We start from the raw sequence: 26,426 nt of genomic DNA on the forward strand, positions 1-26,426 counted from the left end.
ACCCCTGAAGCTGCAGGTTTCCCAGCTGTGATTGTGGACCAAGAAGACCAGAACAACCTGTTAGGACACAAACAGTCCCAGCGTTTCCTTTCTATGGTGACCTGCACAGCCCTTCACTGTCTGCTCGTCGGAGGAAACTGCTTGTGCTGACCACTCATGACTTGGACGGAGCCGGTATTAATTCAGGAAAAGGCGCTGTTCTCACTGGAATTTTTAGAAGACAACATCAGAGGTCCTGCAGCACAAGGAGATGGACCTTATTAACACAATTAAATCATGGCTCCCCACTAGTGATTAGAATGGATCCAGGAGCTTAGAAACAGCAGACCCTTCCCCCCCCCCTCTGTTTCAGCAAGAAAGACGGCACACCTGGAGATGGAGGGTTTTCCTTGAGGCTTCCCTCCCACCCGAAAGAAAAAAGTTTTGTTTTTGTTTTTGTTTGTTTGTTTTTGTTGCTATCTGATGTGGTAAAGCAAGATTCAGATGATGTCCTAGGGAGTGCTAATAAAATCTATTTGAAATGTAAGGTGTTCGCACTTTATTTACTCTAAATGGCTTAAAGATATTTGGATTTGTGTACTAAATTAGATCAAATTGGAAATAGAAAAGATTTGTCACAGGTATAGAGTGCATGACCAATAAAATCAAGTTCAGCTATGAGAAGGAGTGTTTATAAATATGGGGGAGTTGCCTTGATATTTTTTTATAATTTTATGTGCATTATTCTTCACAACTTAAAGCTGCCGAAGTATAGAAGAATATAGGACTTCAATAACGGTTACCGGCGTGACTCGCTTTTATCACCTTTCTGCCTAGGACCCATGTTCCCCCTTGTAGCATGTCAAATTGGCCCCAAAACCGTATTATACAGCAGAGAAATGTTGTTCACACTTCGCTGGCTATTGATTTACTTTATTTATTGGCACAAAATCAGCCCGAGATAAACATTTTGTCCCCATTTCCACTATTGTAACTGGTATACTTCTTGGTAAGCTAGGTAAGCCCCAATGTGCAGGGTCTGAATTCGACATGGCTTTCTAATCAATGTGTGAAAAATTACCTAATGAATAATGGGTTGCACATTTCCACAAACAAATTAACCAGGGTGAGACTGAAACTAATGATTATATTTATCTAATGTAATTTCACATCTGTTACTAGTGGTAGTTTTTTTTTTTTTCTTTTCGTCCATGGTGTCCTCAAAATTACAACCTGGCTTTTTCAGACACTGTGATAGGACATCAGTGTAATCAGAAAATAGACAAATTTGTGGGGAGTTTCTTTAAATGCTAGTAGCCTTAAGAAATATGATGCAATTTTATAAAATGTAAGGATCTGGATACTTCTTGGTCACGACTTCTGTTGTGTTTAAAAGCATTGCCTATGGGCTTGCTTTTAAAGATGATATGTACAGTTCTATCATTTGATCTTGGAAGAAGGTACAGAGAGATGGCTCAGTGGGCAAAGCTCAGGCTGCCAAGCCTAAGAATCTGAGTTCAAGCTCCAGATCCCCACAGTAGTACTGCATCTTTAAGCTCCCTCTGATCTCCACAGAGACACTGCGGCACGCTGCCTGCCACTAAGTAAATGTTTTAAAAATATATATTTAATTTAAAAAAAATCTTGGAAGAAGCAAAATGAGTCTACTTAGCACTGAAAGACCATCTTTAATTTTATTACTTTCTTATTACATTTAATCATGACTTTAACGACTGTTTTAAAGCAGAAACTAGTCTAACTTAGAAAAACATACTTTAATTTCAAACATAAAAACAACTACAAAATGACTTAGGACATCTGAGGCTCCCGGGAAAGCCAGATCAACCTATTCCATCAGAAAGTACTGTGTCCCACACAGAATAAAACCACCCCAGAAACCAATTTACACCAACACACTCTTTCCATCGTGGTCACCTGTATTCCAGCCACCTGCCAGGGACCTGGGGAGTCTCCTAACTTAGCACCAGTAGCCCAAAGAAAGAAGCAGCTATGGGGACAGGGTCATTTGCTGCGGTGCACACTAGTAACCTTTCTTGGAATACTTCCTGGACCACACAGGCTACAGTTTGCTTCTGAAACCAAATCCTTTACTTTTCCAATTTCTTGAGTTCTTTTTATATTTTGGAGATCAGCTTTCTGTCTGATGTGGAGTTGGTGAAGATCTTTTCCCATTCTGTAGGCTGCCGTTTTTTCTTGCCGACCCTGTCCTTTGCATTACAGAAGCTTCTCAGTTTCAGGAGGTCCCATTTATTGTTTCTCTCAGTGTCTGTGCTACTGGGGTTCTATTTAGGAAGTGGTCTCCTGGGCCAATGCATTTCAAGTGTACTTCTCACTTTCTCTTCTATGAGGTTCAGTGTGGTTGGTTTTATGTTGAGGTCTTTGGTCCATTTGGACTTGAGTTTTGTGCATGGTGGTAGATATGGATCTATTTTCCTTCTTCTACATGTTGACATCCAGTTATGCCAGCACAGTTTGTTGAATATGCTTCTTTTTTTACATTGTATAATTTTAGCTTCTTTGTCAAAAATCAAGTGTTTGTAGGTGTGTGGATTAATATCTGTGTCTTCGATTTGGTTCCATTGGTCCTCTTGTCTGTTTTTATGCCAGTACCAGGCTGTTTTCAGTACTGTAGCTTTGTAGTAGAGTTTGAAGTCAGGGATTGTGATGCCTCTAGAAATTCTTTCATTGTACAGGATTGTTTTGATTATCCTGTTTTCTTTCTTTGTTTGTTTGTTTTTCTATATGAAGTTGAGTATTGTTCTTTCAACGTCTGTGAAGAATTTTGCTGGGATTTTGATGGGCATTGCATTGAATCTGTAGATTGTTTTTGGTAAGATTGTCATTTTTTTATTATGTTAATTCTACCTACCCAAGAGCATGGGAGATCTTTCCATTTTCTGGTGCCTTCTTCAATCTCTTTCTTCAAAGATTTAAAGTTCTTGTCATACAGATCTTCCACTTGTTAGAGTTATTCCCAGATATTTCATGTTATATGTGGCTATTGTGAAGGGTGATATTTCTCTGATTTTTTTTCTCAACCAATTTATCATCTGTGTAAAGGAAGGCTATGTAACCAACACTCGAAACAAAGATAAACATCCATATTCCATTTGGGGGGAATGTGGGCATAGTTTTCTAGATTACTTCCTGCTCATTGGAGGCACTGATAATATGGGGGCCTAAGGAAAATTTAGAATTATGCTCAAGTCCTGACTGAAATATTCTGTGAGGCTTGATCATCTCAGCCAGCAAGCAGTCTTGAGGCTGTTCTGGATGTAGAGCTTAGACATCTGGGCCATCTGATCCTATCAGATTTCTCAGGGTTTGGTCAAACCTGATTTTTCTTAACCCAGAATGAATCCACAGACTTTCATTTCCTGTGGAAACAAAAGAAAAACCTTTTCTCCAAAGTAACATATATTTTGACTTAAATTTTGAAGTCAAGGCATTTTCAAAATATATAGGTTGCATTAATCCAGCAGCATTTATAATCAAATGTCTTTTAGCAGCTGTTGCTCCTTCCTCAGCAGTCAAACAATTAAAAGACAACACAATAACATACAGTATCCAGATTCTCTGTGTATTTTCCACCTTTGTGTGGCTTTATTTTAAATTCTATTTCTTTTTTATTTTTAATTTTTGGTTTTTTAAGACAGGGGTTCTCTGTGTATCTTTGGCTGTCCTGGCACTCAAGCTGTAGACCAGGCTGTCCTTGAACTCACAGAGATCTGCCTGCCTCTGCCTCCCAAGTGCTGGGATTAAAGGTGTGTGCCACCACACCCAACTATTCTCTCTCTTTTTAAGGGCTTCATCCTTTTACTTTTCTCTCACAAAGCTACTTATATTTTTAAACACATTGTAAACCATTTAAGGGTTATTTTTCATCTGAATTATCTGTATTATCTCTCTTTTTCTGACCACATGAGTCTTTAATTTGCTAAGCAATAGAGCTAGGATTAAAGTTGTGGCTTTGACAGCTGGGTCCACACCATTCCTTAGCTTTCTGAGAGTTTAGCATTATGTCAGAAGTACTGGCAGGAGCCATGTTTATTGCCACAACTCTATGGAGTTTTAAGGTCCTGCCACCACCAACAAGTATGTTGTCAGCTATTCATAAACACCACTTAAGTGTTTGGTGGTGGAGCCTTTTAGAGCTGCAAGGTTTTTGCAGCTAAAGCTGAGTCAGGAAGCCTCTCTTAAATGAGATACACTTGCCTCTAGCAAACAGAGCTCACCCAAGAAAATGCTGCTACCAAGAAGCTATGCTTAATGTTCTTTTGTGTATAGGATTACTTCCCAAGTTCTCTCGGGTTTTATGTGGATGCAGTTGTCCACATTGGTGCCATTTGTTTTCTTTAGGTCCCCATAAAATTACCAGTGCCCCCAATCAGCAGGAAGCATTCTAGAAAACTATGCCCACATTCTCAAAAAATGGATTATGTATGTTTATCTTTGCTTAGAGTGTTGGCCACAAGTTGTTATAGGTAATAGTCAGGAAGAAAACTAAGCAGAGGAGATTAGATTCAGAGTTCTTGTTTTGAAAAAAAAAAGGGGTGGAAGTGCTGTGGGACAATGGTCTTTTACCCTGTAAAGATTTGTCACTTGAATCAGTTTAATAAATTGCTGATTGGTCAGTAGCCAGCAGGTGGGGCAATCAGAACAAGAGAATTCTGGGAAGAAGAAAGGTTCAGTCTACAGTCTGCACTCAGATGCAGAGAAAGCAAGATAAGAATGCCTCACTGATAAAGGTACCAAGCCATGTGGCTAACAGACAAGAATTATAAGTTAATGTAAGATGTAAGAATTAGTTAATAAGAAGCCTGAGCTATTAGGCCAATCAGTTTATAATTAATATAGCCCTCTGTGTATTTCTTTGGGACTGAGTTGTTGCAGGACTGGGCAGGACAGAAACCTCTGTCAACAGGGATACTGATTTTTTCAAGTTAATCTTGTATCCTGCTACATTACTGAAGGTGTTTATGAGTTGTAGAAGTTCCTTGGTAGAATTTTTGGGGAAAATTATGTAAAATATTATATCTTCAACAAATAGTGAGACTTCTTCTTTTCTGATTTGTATCTCCTTGATCTCCTTTTGTTGTCTTATTGCTCTAGCTAGAACCTCGAGAACTATATTGAATAGATATGGAGAGAGTGAACAACCTTGTCTTGTTCCTGACTTCAATGGGATCACTTGGAGTTTCTCTCCATTTAGTTTTATGTTGCCTGTTAGCTTGCTGTATATTGCCTTTATCATGTTTAGGTATGTTCCTTGTATCCTTGTTTTCTCCAAAACCTTTATCAGAAAGAGATGTTATATTTTGTTGAAGGCTTTTTTGGCCTCTAATAAAATGATCATGTGGTTTTTATTTTTCAGTTTGTTTATATGGTAGATTACATTGACAGATTTTCATATGTTGAACCACTCCTGTATCTCTGGAATGAAGCCGACTTGATCATGGTGGATGATGGTTCTGACATGTTCTTGGATTCAGTTTGCCAGTATTTTATTGACTAATTTTGTATCAGTGTTCATGAGGTTGGTCTGTAATTTTCTTTCTTAATAATGTCTTTGTGTGGTTTGGGTATCAGGGTAATTGTACCCTCATAAAAACATTTGGCAATGTTCCTTCTGTTTCTATTGTGTAGAACAATTTGAAGAGTATTGGTATTAGTTCTTTGAAAATCTTGTAGAATTCCACACTGAACAATCTGACCCTGGGGTTGTTTTTTTGTTGTTTGTTTGTTTGTGGGGTTTTTTGGTAGGGAGATTTTGATGACTGTTTCTATTTCTTTAGCAGTTATAAGTTTATTTAATTTGCTTATCTGGTCTTGATTTGATTTTGGTAAGTGATATTTATCCAGAAAATTGTCCATTTCCTTTTAGTTTTCCAATTGTGTGGAGTACAGGTTTTTGAAATATGACCTGATGATTCTCTGGATTTCCTCTGTGTTTGTTGTTATATCCCCCTTTTCATTTCTGATTTTATTAATTGGATATTCTCTCTCTGCCTTTTGGTTAGTTTGGATAAAGTTTTGTCTGTTTTGTTGATTTTCTTGAAGAACCAACTTTTTGTCTCATTGATTCTTTGTATGGTTTCATTTGTTTCTATTTTATTTATTTCAGTTCTCAATTTGATTATTTCCTGCCATCTAGTCCTCCTGGGTGAGTTTGCTTTTTTGTTGTTGTTGTTCTATAGTTTTCAGGTGTTTTCTGAGAAACCTCCATAGTAATTTTTAAAGTGACTGTACATGTTTGTACTCCCACCAGTAATGGAGGAGTGTTTTCCTTGCTCCACATCCTTTCCAGAATGAGCTATCACTTATGTTTTTGATCTCAGCCTTTCTTACAGGTATAAGATAGAATCTCAAGAGTAATTTTGATTTGCATTTCCCTGATGGCTAAGGATATTGAACCTTTCTTTAAGTGTTTCTCAACCACTTGAGATTCTTCTGTTGAGAATTCTCTGTTTAACTCTGTACCCCAGTTTTTTAATTGGATAAAATATCAATGTAATAATGCCTAACAATGTTCTGTTAGATTCATAGAGTGGTACCTATCCCGATTGTCATCAGAGAAGTGTCACCCATAACTGATGGGAGCAGATGCAGAGACCTACAGCCAAACATTAGGTGGAACTTGGGAAATCATGCAGAAGACAGGAGAAAGGATTGTAGGAGCCAACGGCATCAAGGACACCACAAGAAAACCCACAGACTCAACTCACCTGGGCTCATGGGGGCTCACAGAGACTAAACTGACAACCAGGGAGCCTGCATGAGACTAACCTAGGTACTCTGCATATATATGTTTCAGTTGTGTAGCTTGGTCCTCTTGTGGGACTCCTAACAGTGGGAATAGGAGCTATCTCTGACTCTTACTGGCTTTTGGGACACTACTCTTCATAATGGATAGCTTGCCCAGCCTTAATGGGGAATTGCTTAGTCTCACTGTAACTTGATATGTAAAGTTTTGTTGATATCCATGGGAAACCTTCCATTTCCTGAACACAAATGGAGGAGTGGATTGGGGGTGGGAACAGAGGAGGCATGGGGAGGCACTGGAAGGAGAGGAAGAAGGGGAAACGTCAGCTGGGATGTTAAGTAAATAATTTAAAAAAAGTAGACTTCCAAAATTGGAAGGGAAAATGGCTGAGCAGAGCTGTGTGTGTATGGGAGAATGATGGAACTCCCAACGGAAGGTACCAGGACGATAGGGAAGCACAGTCTCAGTGGGTAAAGAACACAACATCACTGAATAGGACCAGGCCTTGGTCCTTGGACCTGCCCACAGCATGGAGCTGCTGGAACCACCATGGCTGCTTGTCCTGCTGAAAGAGGGCAGCTGGGGTTGGGGGGGGCGGTGCTGCTTACAGACTGCAAGCAAAAGGGTCATTCCCATTGATCCTCAAGGCGACCTGCATTGAGGGTGGGAGCTATTTGGGGGACTGGAACTCTCTCCCCTGCTTCCGGACACCCTGCCTAGCCATAAGATCACCCCAACTCTGGGCAACAGCAGTGTATTTGAGAGTCTCAGTGATGGTCCTGTATGATTATTTGCATGTTTAGCTGTTCTCTCTCTCTCTCTCTCTCACACACACACACACACACACACACACACACACACACACACACACTGTGTGTGTGACACACTGCAGTTTCCAATGCCTCTACAACAAATGCATATGAAAAGAGGTGGGAAAGACTGAGGAACACAGCAGTGCATGTGCGGTGGAGAGCGGAACTGGAGCCGCATGAACGTGGCCAGTGTGGGAGAAGACTGCACTGGGCAGGAAAACATGTCGCTGAATAGCGCCAACAGAGAGATGCAGCAGCCAGGAGTTTGCACAGACTCAACCCCAGAATGTGCTGCTGCCCAGCCTCACAATTGCCCTGTTTCTAAGCAACGGCAGGATGTCTGAGACAATAAAGGGTTCATTTTCTGAACTAGACCTTCTCAAAAGACCGTGGTCCATGCTGCCCCCAGAGTTCATGTTGGGGCTTGAGGCCGTGCTGCAGCCAAGCGCCATGTTAAAGTGTGTGATCTGGTCCTGCAGCCAGAGGGCGTGTTGATGTCTGTGATCTGTGCTGGAAGCCATGTTGATGTGCACAGTCGGTGCTAATGCTGAGGACTGTGATGGCGCGTGCTGCAGCAGAGGCCATGTTCAAGTCCGAAGTCTGCACTGCCATGGGAACCATGCTGACGTCCACAATACATGCTGATGCCAGAGGCCACGTTCATGGTCCGTCCTGTCTCCAGAGCCATGTGGAAGTCCATAAACTGTGCTCCTGCCAACTGCACAGGGCAAGGACGCTTCTTTTGCGATAGTGTCAATGACTATAGACTCAGAGTTGAGAATGAGGGGCATAGAAGGCTTCTGTGACACCCTCTCCCTACTGTCCTTACTCTGCACATTCCACCCCACCTCCCGAAAAGAAGTAGCCTCGACAGGAAACCACTGAAAAGAACGCTTAAAAATTGTGATAAGGGGCCGGGCGGTGGTGGCGCACGCCTTTAATCCCAGCACTCGGGAGGCAGAGGCAGGCAGATCTCTGAGAGTTCGAGACCAGCCTGGTCTACAGAGCTAGTTCCAGGACAGGCTCCAAAGCCACAGAGAAACCCTGTCTCGAAAACAAAAACAAAAACAAAAAAAAAATTGTGATAAGGGCAGGGTGGTAGTGGTGCATGCCTTTAATCCCAGCACTCGGGAGGCAGAGAGAGGCAGGTAGATCTCAGTGAGTTCGAGGCCAGCCTGGTCTACAGAGCTAGTTCCAGAGCAGGCTCCAAAGCCACAGAGAAACCCTGCCTCGAAAAAAAAAATGTGATAAGGAAGATGAAATGTGGTTTTCCACGATGAAGACTTTAAGGTGGCGGTGGGGAGGTGGAAGTGAGGTAGGGGGAGGACTCAGTTTTCTTTAAGGGGTGGCTACCAGGAGTGTGACCATGCTCCAGTGAAAATCCTTCCTTCCTTCCTTCCTTCCTTCCTTCCTTCCTTCCTTCCTTCCTTCCTTCCTTCCTTTCTTTCTTTTCTTTCTTTCTTTTTTTAAAGATTTATTTATTATGTATGTATTCTGTCTGCATGTATGCCTGCAGGCCAGAAGAGGGCACCAGATCTCATTACAGATGGTTGTGAGCCACCATGTGGTTGCTGGGAATTAAACACAAGATCTCTGCAAGAGCAGCTAATGCTCACAACCTGTGAGCCATCTCTACAGTTCCCCTGGGCAACACAGTTTGGATCTGGTTATTTATCTCCTTGTGTGTGTGTGGGGGGGGATTTCACAAGGGTAAGGGGATCAGGAAGGACAGAGCAGTGAGTGTGATCAGGGTGCATTATGTGAAATTCCCAAATAATCAATAAAGCTATGTGGAACAAAAGGAAAGAAAACCAGAGTGGATCTACAAACCCCAGCAACCAAACTCCTTGATTTGCTTTACAGTGGAGACAAGCAGGGAACAGAGACATGTTTACTCCACAGAAAGAAAATGCTTCAGCAGGAGCAGGGCTCAGCTTGATAAATTATCAGACTTTCTTATACCCTAAAAATATAGGGCCCCAATGACCTTTTATTTCTGGGTGATTTGGATATGTGGTGTATTAAAAAATAGAACTGATGCTGGGCGGTGGTGGCATATGCCTGTAATCCCAGGAATTGGGAGGCAGAGGCAGGTGGGTCTCTACCAGTTCCAGGCCAGCCTGGTCTACAGAATGAGACAGGTCAGCCAGGGCTACACAGAGAAACCCTGTTTCAAAAAAAAACCACAAATATGTGTATGTGCCTATATATATATATATATTATGTGTGTGTGCATATATATTATGTGTGTCTATATATACTATGTGTGTGCCTATATATATATTGTTGTGTGCCTGTATATGAGTGTGTCTATATATATTATGTGTGTGCCCATATATATATTGTGTGTGCCTATATATAATGAGTGTGTCTATATATGTGTGTGCCTATATATTATGTGTGTGTAATTTTCAAAGGTATTTTACTCATTTATTCATTTTAAAATTATGAGACTAAGCCTATTATATTAACATAACTAGCATTTTATATAGTAATCTAAATATATAGTTCAACAATATATAGTTATTTAAAATAACTATAATTCTGGGGCAGCAAGATGGCTCAGCCAATAGAGGCACTTGCATGATGCCTAAGGACCTGAGTTCAATCCCCAGGATCCACATGGTGGGTAGGTAAGAAGCACATTTTCCTCTGGCCTCTGAACTTGTACACACACATAAAATAAGTAAATGTAAATTTTTAATTAAAAGAATTCCTCCTCATCTCCTCTCACAAGAAAGAATACTGCCTTAATAGAAGACAGCCTGAATCTTATAAATGAACCAGGCTTCAATTTGTCTAGGTATGTTGATTTACTGAACTCTGTAAAGTAAATCCAGCCACATATGTGCGTAAGTAGTGGGAAATGAGATATTACTTTGCATGCTGCAAATAGTCAGCTTTAATAAAAACCAAAAGGCCTCTGTCAGTCTAAATACAAGATCAGAATCCATACTGTGGATGCTTTCATACTTGGCAGCGTATTCAAGCTAGCTGTGATGATGCTTTCCTACAACCAGCACTTGAGCAGTGGAGGCAGGAGAATTGGGACTTCCCGGTCCTTCTTGGTTACATAAGCAACTGGAGAACAGCCTGACTCTGTTGACAGAGCGGGCGGGAGGGAGGGTGGGAGGGAAGAGGGAGGCTATAGCAGTTTATTGCACACTTTGGCTTTCTTGTTTGTTTCACATCTCAGTACCAGGGCTCGAACCCAAGCCTGCACACACTTCTAAGCCCTCTAGCATGGAGTTCCACCCTCAGTCCGCGTCTGATTGGGTCTTTCATTACCATGCACGAGTTACTAGTTCACTGACACAAATCTTTCAAATGCTGTTTCATTGTACCACATTTTTAAGTGGCAACAATTAATAGGGCACCAGTCTCATCAGGAAATCTTCAGGCGTTGAGAGGCACTATCAAGCTCACAGTTCATTCAAGTTTCCTAAATTTTTAGTTTTAGTTGGAGTTTAAAAATTAACACTTGCGATACTACCTTTTCTTTTCTCTAAAATTTTCATGAAAGATTACTTTACTTTTAAGATGTCTGCCAGCTTCTCAACTCTGAATAAGCACTGTTTGTCAGCCGATATGAGCGAAAGCATCCCATGTAAGGGGCATCTGGCTAAGCGCATCCTTCATCCACACAGAGCTTTTCCTTGAGAACCACTGCACTAGGATGTGCAGGCAAACAGGCTCCCCGCCGGCTTCCTTCCCATCATACTGAAATATGATACACTGTATCCCAGAATAATGTAAAGATGTTTACACAAGAGACATCAAAAATTGTCTTAAAATATTTTTCTTGGCTCTCTGCTCCTCCCTGTCTAGAGACAGCGCTTCTTTTCCTGCAGTGCCAGCCTCGTTCCAGAGACACGATGGTGAAGGTCGGAGTGAACAGATTTGGACAGATTGGACGCCTGGTTACCAGGGCTGCCTTCACTTCTGGCAAAGTCGACGTTGTTGCCATCAGTGACCCTTTCATCGACCTCAACTACATGGTCTACATGTTCCAGTATGACGCCACCCATGGCAAGTTCAAAGGCACAGTTAAGGTTGAGAATGGGAAGCTTGTCATCAACAGGAAGGCCATCACCATCTTCCAGGAGCGAGATCCCGCCAACATCAAATGGGGGGATGCCGGCACTGAGTATGTTGTGGAGTCGACCGGTGTCTTCACCACCATGGAGAAGGCTGGGGCCCACTTGAAGGGTGGAGCCAAAAGGGTCATCATCTCCGCCCCTTTTGCCGATGCCCCCATGTTTGTGATGGGTGTGAACCATGACAAGTATGACAATTCCCTCAAGATTGTCAGCAATGCTTCCTGCACCACCAACTGCTTAGCCCCCTTGGCCAAGGTCATCCATGACAACTTTGGCATCGTGGAAGGACTCATGACCACAGTCCATGCCATCACGGTCACCCAGAAGACTGTGGATGGCCCCTCTGGGAAGCTGTGGCGAGATGGCCATGATGCTGCCCAGAACATCATCCCTGCATCCACTGGTGCTGCCAAGGCTGTGGGCAAAGTCATCCCAGAGCTGAATGGGAAGCTCACGGGCATGGCCTTCCGCGTTCCTACCCCCAATGTGTCCGTCGTTGATCTGACATGCCGCCTGAAGAAAGCTGCCAAGTATGACGACATCAAGAAGGTGGTGAAACAGGATCCGAGGGCCCACTAAAGGGCATCCTGTGCTACACTGAGGACCAGGTTGTCTCCTGTGACTTTCACAGTGACTCCCACTCTTCCACCTTCGATGCTGGGGCTGGCATTGCTCTCAATGACAACTTTGTAAAGCTCATTTCCTGGTACGACAATGAATTCGGCTACAGCAACAGAGAGGTGGACCTCATGGCCTACATGGCCTCCAAGGAGTAAGAAGCCCACCCTAGACCACCCATCCCAGCAAGGACACAGCAAGAGAGAGGCCCTCGGCTGCTGAGCAGTCCCTGTCCTAACTAACCCTTGACACTGAGCATCTCCCTCACAGTTTCCATCCCAGACCACCAGAATAGCAGGAGGGGGCTTAGGGAGCCCTACTCTCTTGAATACCATCAATAAAGTTCATTGCACCCCTCAACAACAACAACAAAAAAAAAACATTTTTTCCTTTCATTACACGCATACGAACAGGAGTACAATCCCTGGCAGCACGGGGTGGACACTCTGAATATGAGCAGCTTGGTCTGCCATTGCTTTTGAACTGAAAAAGGCCACAACCATGAAAAGAGAACAAGAAATGCTTCTTGCTCCCACGGCTCCTGCAAGGGGACCCACAGAGCTCTGCAGACCACGCTGAACTACTGCTCTGGAGTTCACTGTGCTGTGCACTTGCAGGGAAGGCAGGGCTTGAGAGAGGCCAGGAACTGCTTTCTAAACACAATCCAGAACTTGCAGGGAAAGCCATCCTGAACATCATTAATGTTCATTTGATTTAGTTCCCGTTATAGTTTGTCTAAGTAATTACCCGAGTTAGTTTACTCTCTAATGTCTAGCATGCCCTGACCCTTAATCCACTCCTCAACCAACAATGTTACCAGAGCCAACCACTGGGAAATTACAAATGAAATTTCACAGTTCTGCCTACACCAGTAAATGATTCTGAGGGTTTGAGCCCTATGCTGGCTAATTTTATGTCAACTTGACACAAGCTAGAGTCACCTAAGAAAAAGGAACATCAATTGGGAAATTGCTTCCATCAGATCAGGCTGTGGGAAAAACTGTAGGATTGTTTTTAAAATTAAGATTGCTATGGAAGGACCTAGACCATTGTGGGTGGTACTATCCCTGCGCTAGTGGCCCTGGATACCGTAAGAAAGCAGGCTGAACAAGTCACAAGGATCAAGCCATTAGCAACACTTCTCCATGGCCTCTGCATCAGTTCCTGCCTCCAGGTTTCTGCCTGGCTTGAATTCCTGCCTTGTCTTCCCTCAGAGAACTTTGATCCAGGAACCATAAGTCCTCGGGCAGTGCTCACACTCACTCACTGTTCCTAGCGTCACCTGTGGTTCATAACATCTTTCTTCCTTGTGCCTACAGGTGCAACTCAAGTGATGCCTTCTACACAGACTGGTTCTAAAGAAAATGTATGATTCCTGTACTAATACGTATGTCCTAATTTTTGTAAGATAACTGGATTTGACCATGGGTGAAGTCAAATCACTGGCTTACATACTGAAGCCTTACCCATATACCCAAATCACTCTAGAATTATAAACTAAAAATAGCAAGCCTTGATAGTTCCTTATAGCAGAATCTACTTTACAATAACCAGTAAGAAAATACCGATTCATGTTAAAATATGAACTGAAAAGCATCATCCATTAAAGAGGGCAAGACCAAAGACTGTGTTACACTATAGTATCCTGTTACTGGCATTCTAGAAAGGGCAATGTTTAAACAAGGACCCAAGCAGGTGAGGAATTAGGCATAGGACAAAAGGGCTGACAGCAAAGGGGCATGACAGAAGTTTTGGAGGTGACAGAAATGTTCTATATTGTCAACGATAGTGTTACATATATGTTTGTCAAAACTCAGAAATAATCCACCAATGATTGTACCTTGTCTTCATTAAGTCAGAGTAAGTTTTAAAAGGACATAAAAAGGGAACTGGAGAAATGGCTCAGCAGTCAAGCAAGAGTACTGCTCTTTCAGAGGACCTAAGTTCAGTTCCCAGCACTTACACTGGGCACAACTGTCTTTAATTCCAACTACAGGGGATCCAGTATCCTCTTCTGGCATCTGTGGGTACCTGCAGCCATGTGCGCATAGCCTCACACACACATACATAAAATTAAAAATAAAATAAATCTTTTTGAAAGGCCATGGAAATGGGGTTCACTGGAGTTGCTGACTTGAAGACAGTAAAGGAGTAATAACTGAAGCTGGCATGGAGGTGTGGAAATGGCAACAAAGTGGAATAACTCTACTGCCTGAAATCAGTTTTGAAATTGTGTCTTAGTCACTTTCCAATGGCTGTGACAAGCCCGAGGCACCTTCCAGGAGAGTTTACTGGGGACTTCAGTTTCAGAGGGCTGGAGTCCATGACCCACCGTCATGGCGGGGAGCATGTCAGCAGGCAGATGTGGTACTGAAGCAGTGGCTAAGAGCTTACAACCACAAGCACAAGGCAGAGAGAAAGAGTTAAGTGGGGATGGTTTGGGCTTTAGAAACCTCAAACAGCCCCCAGTGAACACCTTTCCCAACAGGGTCACATCTCCTAACCCTTCCAAAACAGTTTTACCAATTGGGAACCAAGTACTCAGACATATGAGCCTATGACTTCCTTTATGACACCAAAAAATGTCACAAATGAAGTTTTAGGCTGGGCAGTGGCAAGGCACACCTTTAATTCCGGAACTCAGGAGGCAGAGGCAGGAGGATCTCTGTGACTCTGAAGTCAGACTGGTCTACAGAGTGAGTTCCAGGACAGCTAGGGCAACACAGAGAAACCCTGTCTCAAAAAACCAAACCAAAGAAGAAAAAAAAAAACAGTTTTAGAATAAAAACTCGACCATTCATTGAAATTTGTCTGCCAGGGACATACAGCCTGAAATGAGATTAATTCCAACTAAAGTGGCTCTTAAAGTTGGAAATAATTTTATTTTAGCTACCGGCAATCAGTCCATTGCTTTTGACCTCCCAATAGGAAAAGGAAATCACATAATGTTATCTATCTTCTCAAACTCTTCATTAAAAGGAGTCACAAGGTTGTTAATAGACTAGAACAGAGCTATGCATAATATTAGCCTCATTGAAGGCCTCCTAACGTAGTCAAAGCATTAAAGTCACTAGGAATTTAGCACTGTGGGATAATCACAGTCCAAAAGCACTGCCAAAGCCTTCCCTACAAGCTTGGATTTGGACTGTTAGGGGAATGCTCTTTCTTCTGTATGAAGCTACGTTTCTAACATAGGTGATCTCTCATTTTAAGTTCAATGTTTCACTTCTCCTTGACTCTAGATCTCTTCTTTGGCGATTTAGAACAATTTAAAGTTGTTGTTGTTGCTGTTGTTTTTTAAATCCTCCTCTTTTTTTTTCAAAGACTAAAACCTGGGAATCTCATTAAGTCGCTGTTCAAGCTGTAAACTCTTAAGCTTCCTAGAGAACAATTTGCACTATTAAAAAATTTAAAATGTAAAACTCTAACATACTCTCAAGAACTATTCAACAAATCTATAAAATGATTAAGTATTTAAAATTATATACAACAGAATAATTACAGGAAGTGACCAAAACCAGTTTAAATGCTCATTAATAGAAGCTTTAAGTAATTTTACTATATGCATACACTGTAAAAATATAAGAAAACCCTTGTGTACTAATGTAGGAAAATTTCAGTGCCTAGCATGCTGGTATACACCTATAACCTTAGCTACTTCCGAAGCTAAATCAAGAGAATCACAAGTTTGAGGCCAGACTTGGCACTTAAAGATGCTTTCTCAAAAAAAATGTTTCAATTTAGGCACAATGGGAGACTTAAAAATAAAACACTGTGAGAAGCACTGATGCGGCACCTGTCAGAAAAGAGGCAACATCTTCATATGCGTCATATAAAATGCAATGTATGGAACAGCAGAACTTTATTTGTATAAAAACATTAAGGAAAAAGCTGAGTGGTGGTGGCGTATGGCTTTAATCCCAGTACTCGGGAGGCAGAGACAGGCAGATCTCTGTGTTCGAGGCCAATCTGGCCTATAGAGAGAGTTCCAGGACAGCCATGGCTACACAGAGAAGCCCTGTCTTGAGAAAAAGAAAGAAAGAAAGAAAAAGAACATAGAGGAAAGAATATATGTCACATTTGTTTACACTATATTATTTAAACCTCTAAAATGCACAGAAAAGCAAAACTGACATTAAGCTGTTAAGAAAGACAATTCCGGTGTCACACTGCCTACTTTTAGTTCTTACTTCCTTCTGAGGCTTCCACAGACTGCCTGAAGAATGTAATTCTGCCTGCATGGTGGCACATGTCTTGAATCCCAGCCCTTGGGAGGCAGAGGCAAGATCAAGGCACATTTGGTCTACACAGCGAGTTCCAGGGCAACCAGAGTTACATGTTGAGACCCTGTCTCAAAAAAATAAATAAATTCAGTGGATTCTTTTAAAGTAGGGAAACTAACATGAGATTGAGTGGGTAGATGGGTAGGAGAGGATCTGGGAGAAGTTGGGGGAGGGGAATGAATGAATTAAAATTATATGAAATTTTCAAAGAACTAGAAAAAATATTTTTAAAGTCTATGGTAAAATACACATAAAAATAAAACACACCACTTTACCCATCTCTAACAGTACAGTTCAATGTCATCTTTTCACAGAATTCCTCCCATCTTACTAACTGAAATTCATTAATCATTAAACTGTAATTCTCCATTTTCTTTGTAGGCTCTGATAACCACTATTTTATTTCCTATCTATATGAATCTTACAACTGTAATTTCCTCCATATAAGCACAATCACATGGCCTTTGTCCAATGTTCTCAAGGTTCATCTGTGTTGTAGCATGCAGCAGAATTTCCTTCCTCTTTACACTGAATAATATTCCATTATGTATGTATACACGCATGGTGTGTGCGCATGTGTGTGTAATACACACCATACTTGTTTTATCTCTTCATCCACTGTTGAACACAGTGACTTTTGATTGTTGTGAACAAATTTTGATTCTGGTGTGCAAATATCAAGGTTTTGCTTTTGACCCTTTTGAGTACATACCCATTTTAAGTGGAACTGATGGGCCATGTAGTAATTTTATTTTGAATACTTTTAATAACACCATAGTAGGGTTGGAGAGATGGCAGTAAAGAGCACTGACTGCTCTTCCAGAGGTCCTGAGTCAAATGCCCAGCTCCCCCACATGGCAGCTCACACCCATCTGAAACAGTAGTCCCATTGGATCCAGTGCTCTCTTTTGGAGTGTGGATGTCCAGGCAGACAAACATCCATATCCATAACTATATAAATATATCTTTAGTTCCAGATGTGGCCCACACCTTTGATCCCAGCACTCTGGGGAGACAGAGGCAGGCAGATCACTGTGAGTTTGAGGCCAGCCTGGTCTACACAGTGACTTTCAGGATAGCAACATCATACATTGTGTATAGTGGCTATCCTAATTCATATTACTACCTATAGCACATAAAGTCAGCAATTTCTCCACATCTGTGCCAACACCAGTGACTTGATTTCCTATTGTGTAGAATGATAATCATCATTCCATTGATATCATTATGGTTTTGATTTTCATTTCCTTAATAGTTAGTTTCCCTCTGGTTTTATCAAAAGAGCAAACATGCTAATACATAGAGCTCCTATTAGCCAAAGATAAGATACTTTATCATAAAAAAATAAATAAAAATGACTAATCTATGCTAAGTAAATGCTCTAATCAATAATGACACTAAAAATAAAATACAACTACACTGAGTCCCACTGATAACTACGGAATACATTCCTCTATAAAATTAAGTATCTGTCCTTTTTGTCCCACAACAATCTTTACTTTAGGATATAAGAATATAATGTGGAATTCCTCTCTGTATGCTGTGGATATCTTTCATTGCCATTGGTTAATAAAGAAACTGCTTTTGGTCAGTGGCTTAACAGAGAAAGCCAGGCAGAAAATTCAGAGATGTAGAGGGGGAAAAAAAACAGAGTCAGAGGTATGCCATGCAGCCACAGAAGGAGAAAGATGCCCACAGGAGTGTTCTGGAACTTTGCTGGTAGGCCACAACCTCATGGTAATGCACAGATTAATAAAGATGGGTTAATTTAAGATATAAGAGCTAGCTAACAATATGCCTGAGTGATTGACCAAGCAATATTTTAATTAATACAGTTTCTGTGTAATTATTTCAGGTCTGGGTGACTAGGAATGAACAAGCAGCCTCTGCCTACAGAATGGCGTCAAATGTTTGGAACTGATGCTTGCCACCCACTTTGGGTCTGGATGCTTTTGTGCCCACTTGGGGTCAAGAGGAAAGTAGCTGAGACCATGCCCATGGCTCCATACCCCCTGCCTGGGCAGGTGGCGGGATTGAGTCTGCTAAGAGTGTGCAGGCAGGAGAGCATGGCAGTGTCTCGCCACCATACACAGAGAGATTTCCAGGTCATGCAGTGTGCTGCATGGCAGATTTAGCTATTACTCAAATTAAAGGGTTTATATACTGCACAGTGCTACCCAGAGTTGAGGCAGCTTCCACCCAGCAGCCTCAGAGGCAGTGAACAGACTTCCATCATTTTAGACTGGGCAAAAGCAGCCTTAGTACAAGCCATACCACTTAGCATTTTAAGAAGCGCTCCTGGTCAGAAAATTATTACAGGTACACAATAAAGACAAATTCAAATGGAAAAAGACCTATAATGGGTCATAGTACTTGAGAGAGAGAGAGAGGAAAAAGAATATAGACAGTCATAAAAAAGGAAGTAAATAAATGTAAAAAACAAAACAAAGTCTTTAACGAGACAGTACAAACAGTCATAGATTAAAGGAATAAAGAAAAATAAGTCATGCAAAGATGGAAAATACAGAGAAAGTCTGGATTATATATATTATTGTATTTTCTTTTAATTTTTTTGACTATGAAGAAGTACAGAGAGACATTTCATTGTATTGGCTGCTAATCTAAACCAATATATATACTTTAAAGGTATCTTGACTTCAAAGTTTGGGTCTAGGGATATGTTGCTTTGGAAAAGAGGTTCTGCTTTTTGTTTCCACAGAAGATGAGAACCTGTAGATTCCTTCCAGGCTAATATGGTTTGATGGAAAAGACTCCCTGAAAGCTCTCCATGAACCCCCAAAATTACTTCACCCACCAAAAAGCAGGAAGCAGTTTAGAGAGAGCAATGTCTAAATTCCCTGAATGATTGTTTATAAATGTTTGTTTATACTTAAAGGGGGATATGATATAGAGATGAGTACTTTGTATTGGTATAGATTTTGTTCTATTGATATAAATTTAAGGTCAATTTTATTATATGTATATTTCTGCTCTTGATTAAGGTATTGTGTTTGTGCAGATCTTTTAAAAATAATGTATAATTTAAAAATATAGATTAGCAGATAGTCATTTTTAATAGTCAAACTTGTAGTCATGTTAGGTTTTCTAGATGTATAAATACATTTCAAATAGATAGTCATTCTTCAAACCTTTCAAAGACTAATAGAATATGGCATTTAAAATGTTTAATAAATTAGGACTTTTTATGACAATGAGACACATCTGCTCCTGGCAGCACCAATCTACTTCAAGAGTATGATGGGTATTAAAGAAGCTCCTTATGGAATTTGCTAGCCATTTGGGCAAGAAACTGCTCTTGCCTGGACTGCTTGATGCTACGCTGTGTGAAATAGATGTGCAGGACCCACAGAAAAATGGCTGCTGAACTTGCCTAAAGAAGGTGAGACAATCCTTCAGGGTTCCTGCTTCATGAAAGAATCTGCCAGACATTCTGCAGGACACAGAAGAAAGTGACTGACAAGCTGCCAATATAGGCAAAACTGTCTTTGAATTTATTGCTTCATGGAAAAGTCTGTCAGATACTATGTGCCTGTAGATTGAATATTGATGTCCCAATGTTACAGAATTATAGGTGACTGTCCAAGCAGTGAGATGTCTCTGTCAATTCTCTAGAGTTTTGGAATTGCTTACAAAGTACTTCCTGTTAACTTAGGTAATATTATATCCTTCTGGGGTCTTTGATGGAGTTGAAGAATAGATAGTTAAAGTTTTCCTTCGTTATGATAAAAAATAAAGTAGATATAAATATTGTAACTGTATTTCTTGCATGATATCTGTTTTGTTATATGTAATTTTACTATGTTAAAGTTAAAACCTTCCTTATTATTTAGACAGAAAAGGGGAGGTGATGTGGGATTCCACTCTGTCTGCTATGAATATGTTTTATTGCCATTGGTTAATAAAGAAGCTGCTTTAGGCCAATGACTTAACAGAGAAAGCCGGGTGGGAAATCCAAACAGAGATGTAGAGAAACAGAAGGCAGAGTCAGAGGGATGCCATGCAGCCGCAGGAGAAAGATGTCTACAGGAGCCTGCTGGAAACTTCTCAGTAGGCAATGACCTCATGATGATGCACAGATTAATAGAGATGGGTTAGTTTAAGATATAAGAGCTAGCTAACAATACACCTAAGTGATTGGCCAGCAATGTTTTAATTAATAAAGTTTCTGTGTGATTATTTCGAGTTTGGGAAACTGGGAACGAACAAGCAGCCTCTGCCTACATGAATATTCCCTGGGAATTGTTACAATGTTACAATGGAGATTGCACTGTCATTACTCGAATCCACTGTATCCCTAGCAGTAGAACAAGCAAACACTTCATACTTCCTAATGTGGTGTGATACAGCATTGAGCACATGACACTTTTTAGGAACTGTCTGTGCCCTAAACACTGGGCTCAAATCCAACTAAGACCCAATAACTGCACTATCTAATGACAATGCTGCTGCTGTATTTAGTGGTATCAATTTAAAATGTAAAATTCAACTTTTCCATTACAATAATCCTATTTCAAAGGGTTCAAAAGCCACAAGTAGCCATTAGACAATGCAGATAAAGAACATTTACATAATTGCAAAAATTCTATTCCACAAATCTCATTTACAAGAACTTTAAAGGGCAGGGGATGAAGTAGCAAGAACACAAGACAGTTCAGAGAAAAAAGTAACAGGAAGAAAAAAGGAGAGGTGGAGAAATAGCACTAGGTTTAAAAAAATAAAATGCACAATATCAAAAAAGGAAAATTTATGCGAACAGATACCAAATCAAGGGCCATAAAAAGGCTCAGTCTATACAGTGCTTACTGTCACTGTGCAAAGGTTAGGACCAGAGTTCAGATTCATTGAACCCACATAAAAACTGAGTGAAACAGTGAATGGCCAAAGCAAGCTACCGAGGCCAGCTTCAAAACAGCACATCTCAATAGGAGACCCTCCCTCAGTGTATGAAATGGAGAATCATCAAGGAAGATACATAATGTTGAACTCCAGCCTCCAAATGTACATGCACACATATGTGAGCCCAGAGGTGTGAAAACAAATGTATACATATTACATACACATATGTATGGGGAAAGTAAGCAAATCAGTGATTGCCTAAGTCTAGAGGGAGGAGCAGATACTCCACAGAGATAGGCTGGAGGGATTGATGGTGATGCTGGTAATGTGGGGCAACAATTCAGTACTGGCCATGAAACCGTGAGGACTAGAGTTGGGGCTCCAGGCCTCATAAGAATCTGAACACTGTGGTATGCACTTGTAATTCACGTGCTGGAGAAGTGAAAACAGGTGGATCCTGGAGCTCACCGGAGCCAGCCTAGACTAACTGGTGAGCCCTGGTGCCAAACAGAGAACCTGTGTCATAAAACAACATGGACAGCTCCTAAGGAATTACATTGCAAGGTGATAGACTTCTGTCTTAGACACAAACACAAGCAAATGGATTGCAATAATGGTAACCCAATACTACCAGCTTACAAAAATCACAAATTTGTCTTACAAAGTCAGGGAAGAGAACTATTGTGTTTGTGCCATATTCTCTAATTCTAAAAAGATACTTTGAACTAGTCCACGAAGCCTGTGTGTGCATCAAATGATACTAAAATTATATTTTACTGGAAACAAATGACATGCTTGTTTGTGGTTTTCTAGATGCTGCTGAGACATGGACTGTCTCAGACATACTGCAGTTTACTGCAGCAGAGGAAGACGGAGCAGCAAGTGAGCAATGTCATGATTAACCACTGCACCTAGTGATTGGGGATTTCATTATACCATTTTTGCTGCATTTCTGGATGGATTTCTTCTATGATTAAAAACTCAGTGTCTACTATGATACTCATAAGTCCAGTCAATACTGATTTCTGCTATTTCCCAACATTGCCAACAAGTAACATATCACATCACCGTTTTAAGTAAGCTTCCATTTTTAAAATTATTTTAAGTCTCAAAGTAAAAATGAAATTTTTACCTTTAAGTCACCAATTGAAACTTAAAAAAAAAAACCAATATGAATCTTAAATAGTTTCCCCTCCCTACTAACTCAATTTAATCTGGGTTCATTACACACCTTATGTTGCATAGGTCATGAAGTCAATCCTTCAAGATTCATCTGTGCTACACATGCCTGGCACCGGCGCACCACATACAAGCCTTTTCAGCTGCGTTTTCTTTGTGCACATCTGCACATACACAGGTTTACCAAACACAACTGCATTGGAGATCCAAAACCACGATCTGAATCACAACTACTGCAGCAGCACACTTGACAGTGCCCACAGGGTTTTGATGGAGAGCCTGCTTTAAGATCTCCGGGGAGCTAAGGGTACCCTAGGGGAAAAGTGAGGTTAATTTCACTTCAGGCTTAGAAAAGCTAAAAGTGTTAGCCAGTTGTTTCTCTAAAAGAGCAAATCATTGCTGGAACAAAATTAGAGTGCACGTGTTTGTGCTATGAGTGTGCACTTTCCCTCAGAGCATTGCTGCTCTCCTCTTGCACACTACAGCCTCCCTCACATGTGCACTCTAAATGACCACGGGATAGCCCAGCACTCAGGGGCAGATACATGTATAGACTTATATCACAAGCTTTCTTTCATTACTATAGATAAAATCACTGGGGAATGGATTTGAGCAGTAATAAATAGAAAGAACAGACACGCTAGACTTGAAATGCACATTCCTCTCCTTCTATATCCTCAATAGTTAAAATATTCATGTATCGCCTTATCCCCATTTTTTCAAAGTTTTTTATATGAAAATGTAGATAGAAACATGGAGAAGCACATGTCAACCTATAACTATCTGTAACTCCATTTCCAGGAGATCCAGCATCCACTTCTATTCTCTGCAGGCACCAGGAATGAATGCGGTACACAGATATACAAGCAGGAAAACACTTATATAAATAAAATAAAAACCTAGAAAAAAAGAAATATGGAGAAAAAAGTTCCTACTCACATGGCTTTCCTCGCGGTCCTCAGAGATACTTGGTGCCCCATTCAGTGCTTAGTCAACAACTAACGCATACAGCAAACTCCTATAAAATGCAGCAAGAAGCTGAGCAATCTGATTCTCTACCACTCTGCCCTGGAATCCTTTAAGTAGATCTGTCCAGAAAAAAACTTCCTGCAAGCTACTCATGTATAGTAACAGCTGAACACATGTAGGTTTTAGGCACTTAAAATATGAATATTGTGGAGCTGGTGAGATGGCTTGCTGGTTAAGAGTACTTGATGCTTGCAGATGACATGGCTTAAATTCCCAGCAGCTCACCACCACCTGTGGCTCCACTTCCAGGGGTTCTGATACTGTCTTCTGGCCTCTGCTAGCACCAGGTACACATGCACAGAAATGCACATAGGCAAAACACCCATACACATAAAATAAAAATAATGCATCTTCTTAAAAAAATAAAGTCACTTGGATACTTAAAATTTTGTATGTGTATATATGTATTATCTCTGTGTGTATGTGTGTCTGAGTGTGTGTGTGGGTGTGGGTGTGGGTGTGGGTGTGTGTGCATGCATGCCAGAGGTTAGCATCTAGTATCTTCATCTGCTCGCCACCTTTTTTTTTGAGACAAGGTTTCTTGTTTAACCTGGAGCTCACCAATTCAGCTAGCTTGACTGGCCAACATACCTCCTATGTTTGCCCAGCTCCATCACATGGATTACAGGTAGACACTTCTGTCTACTCTTTCTGTGCTGCTGGAATATGAACTCGAGTCTTCACACTTGTGTAGTGAGCACTTTACCATGGCCCCAGATTGTGTTTTTATTTTTATTCATTTATTTTATTTTGTTAAGACAGAGTCTCATTTAGCCCAGGTTGACTTCAAATTTGCTGCACAATCAAAGATAATATTAATTTCCTGGTCCTCCTGCCTCCACTTTGCAAGTGTTAGTAATATAGGCATGTGCCCCCCTGCCAATTTGAATTTTAACTTTTATTTAACATAAATTTAAAATTTAAATAGTCAGGTACTGTAATGAGTCTTTTTCTGTCCCAGCAACCAGCTCTCAAATCACAACACTAAGACTTATTTTTTTTTTTATTTATTTGACTTGATTCTATGTACATTGCTGTGAAGGTGTTAGATGCCCTAGAACTGGAGTTACAGACACTTGTGAGCTGTCATCTGGGTGCTGGGAATTGAACCTGGATCCTCTGGAAAAGCTGCCAGTGCTCTTAACCACTGAGCCATCTCTCCAGCCCCTGAGACTTATTATTAATTTTGAAAGCTTGGTTAATAGAGTAGGCTTGCTTCTAACTAGCTCTTACAACCTAACCCATTTCTGTTCATCTACATGCTGCCACGTGGCTGGTAGCTTGTTGTCTCTTTTCCTGCATGTCTGTTTCCTCCATGTCCACTGGTGACTCCACTTTCTTCTTCCCAGATTCTTTCTCTGTCACAAATACCCCGCCTCACTATTGGCCATTTAGCTTTTCATTAAACCAATCCAAGTGACACTTCTCCACAGTGTACAAAAAGATTATTCCACAAAATTTTCCCCCTTTGTCTAAGTAAAAATGGAAGGTTTTAGCTCTAATGCAGTAAAACTATAAACAGTAAGAACAATCATTAGGGAAGAATTACATTTGCAATGTCCAGGCCATTTGTATTTGACACATGGGGGAAATATTCCATTATTTTTTCTATCTTGATGAGTTTAAAGCTCTGTATCTAATTTTCCTTCTATCATAACTAAGGAAAACTGCAATAATAACTACCTAGTCTTCAACTCCATCAAAGACCCCAGAAGGATATAATATTACCTGAGTAAACAGGAAATGCGGTGCAAACAACTCCCAAAACTCTAGAAATGATAGAGACATCTGGCTGCCTATGCAGTCAGTCACCCAAGATTCCTCTGCAACATTGGGGTATACAATCTTCAATTTACAGGCCTAGAATATCTGTCAGACTCTGTAAATGAGGGTAAGTGAGTCCAAAAAAAGCCCAAAAAAAACGGAATATCAAATATTTATTGGGGACGACTCACAAACAACAATAAGGTAGAGAGCCAGCACAGGCCTCTGCTTGGGGGTCCTGGAAGCTGCAATCTGTAATAGGAGACTGCACTTTAGTTTCCTGGCCACCAAGACCTGAATAATCACACAAAACTATACTAAGTAGAACACTGTTTGGCCAATGGCTCAGGTATATTTGTAGCTAGTTCTTACATCTTAAATTAACCAATTGCTATTAATCTGTGTATCATCATGAGGCTGTGGCTTACCAGTAAGGTTCTGGCATCTTTCTCCTTCAACAGCTACATGGCATCTGCCTGACTCAGCCTTCTTTCCTCCTCTAGCTCTGCTTGGATTTCCTGCCTTGCTATATTCTGCCCTGCCATAGGCCAAAGCAACTTCTTTATTAATCAATGGTAATAAAACATACTCACAGGGGCTGGAGAGATGGCTCAGGGGTTAAGAGCATTGACTGCTCTTCCAAAGGTCCTGAGTTCAATTCCCAGCAACCACATAATGGCTCACACCATCTGTAATGGAGTCTGGTGCCCTCTGCTGGCCTGCAGGCATACACACAGACAGAATATTGTATACATAATAAATAAATAAATATTAAAAAATTAAAAAAATAAAACTTACTCACAGCATACAGAAGGGAATCCCACATCATCTCCCCCTTTCTGTCTAAATACAAAGGAAGGTTTTAACTTTAACATAGTAAAATTACATATAACAAAACAGCTGTAAAGAAAGAATTACAATTATTTGCATCTGGAAAAATTAAAGAAAACATTCTATCATTTATTTTATCTTTGTGAGTCTAAAGTTTCATATCTAATTTTTTTATTTATTTATTTATTAA

The 26,426-nt window shown here is 40.7% G+C and overlaps 1 pseudogene; it reads left to right on the plus strand.

Moving 5' to 3' along the window:
* Positions 1-11,450: 11,450 nt before the first annotated feature.
* On the plus strand, positions 11,451-12,630 carry LOC126508558 (glyceraldehyde-3-phosphate dehydrogenase-like; annotated as a pseudogene).
* Positions 12,631-26,426: the final 13,796 nt, after the last annotated feature.

The sequence above is a fragment of the Alexandromys fortis genome, unplaced genomic scaffold (genome assembly GCF_014885135.2).
Source record: "Alexandromys fortis isolate MF-2015 unplaced genomic scaffold, M_Fortis_MF-2015_v1.1 scaffold_79, whole genome shotgun sequence".
Classification (NCBI taxonomy): Eukaryota; Metazoa; Chordata; class Mammalia; order Rodentia; family Cricetidae; genus Alexandromys; species Alexandromys fortis.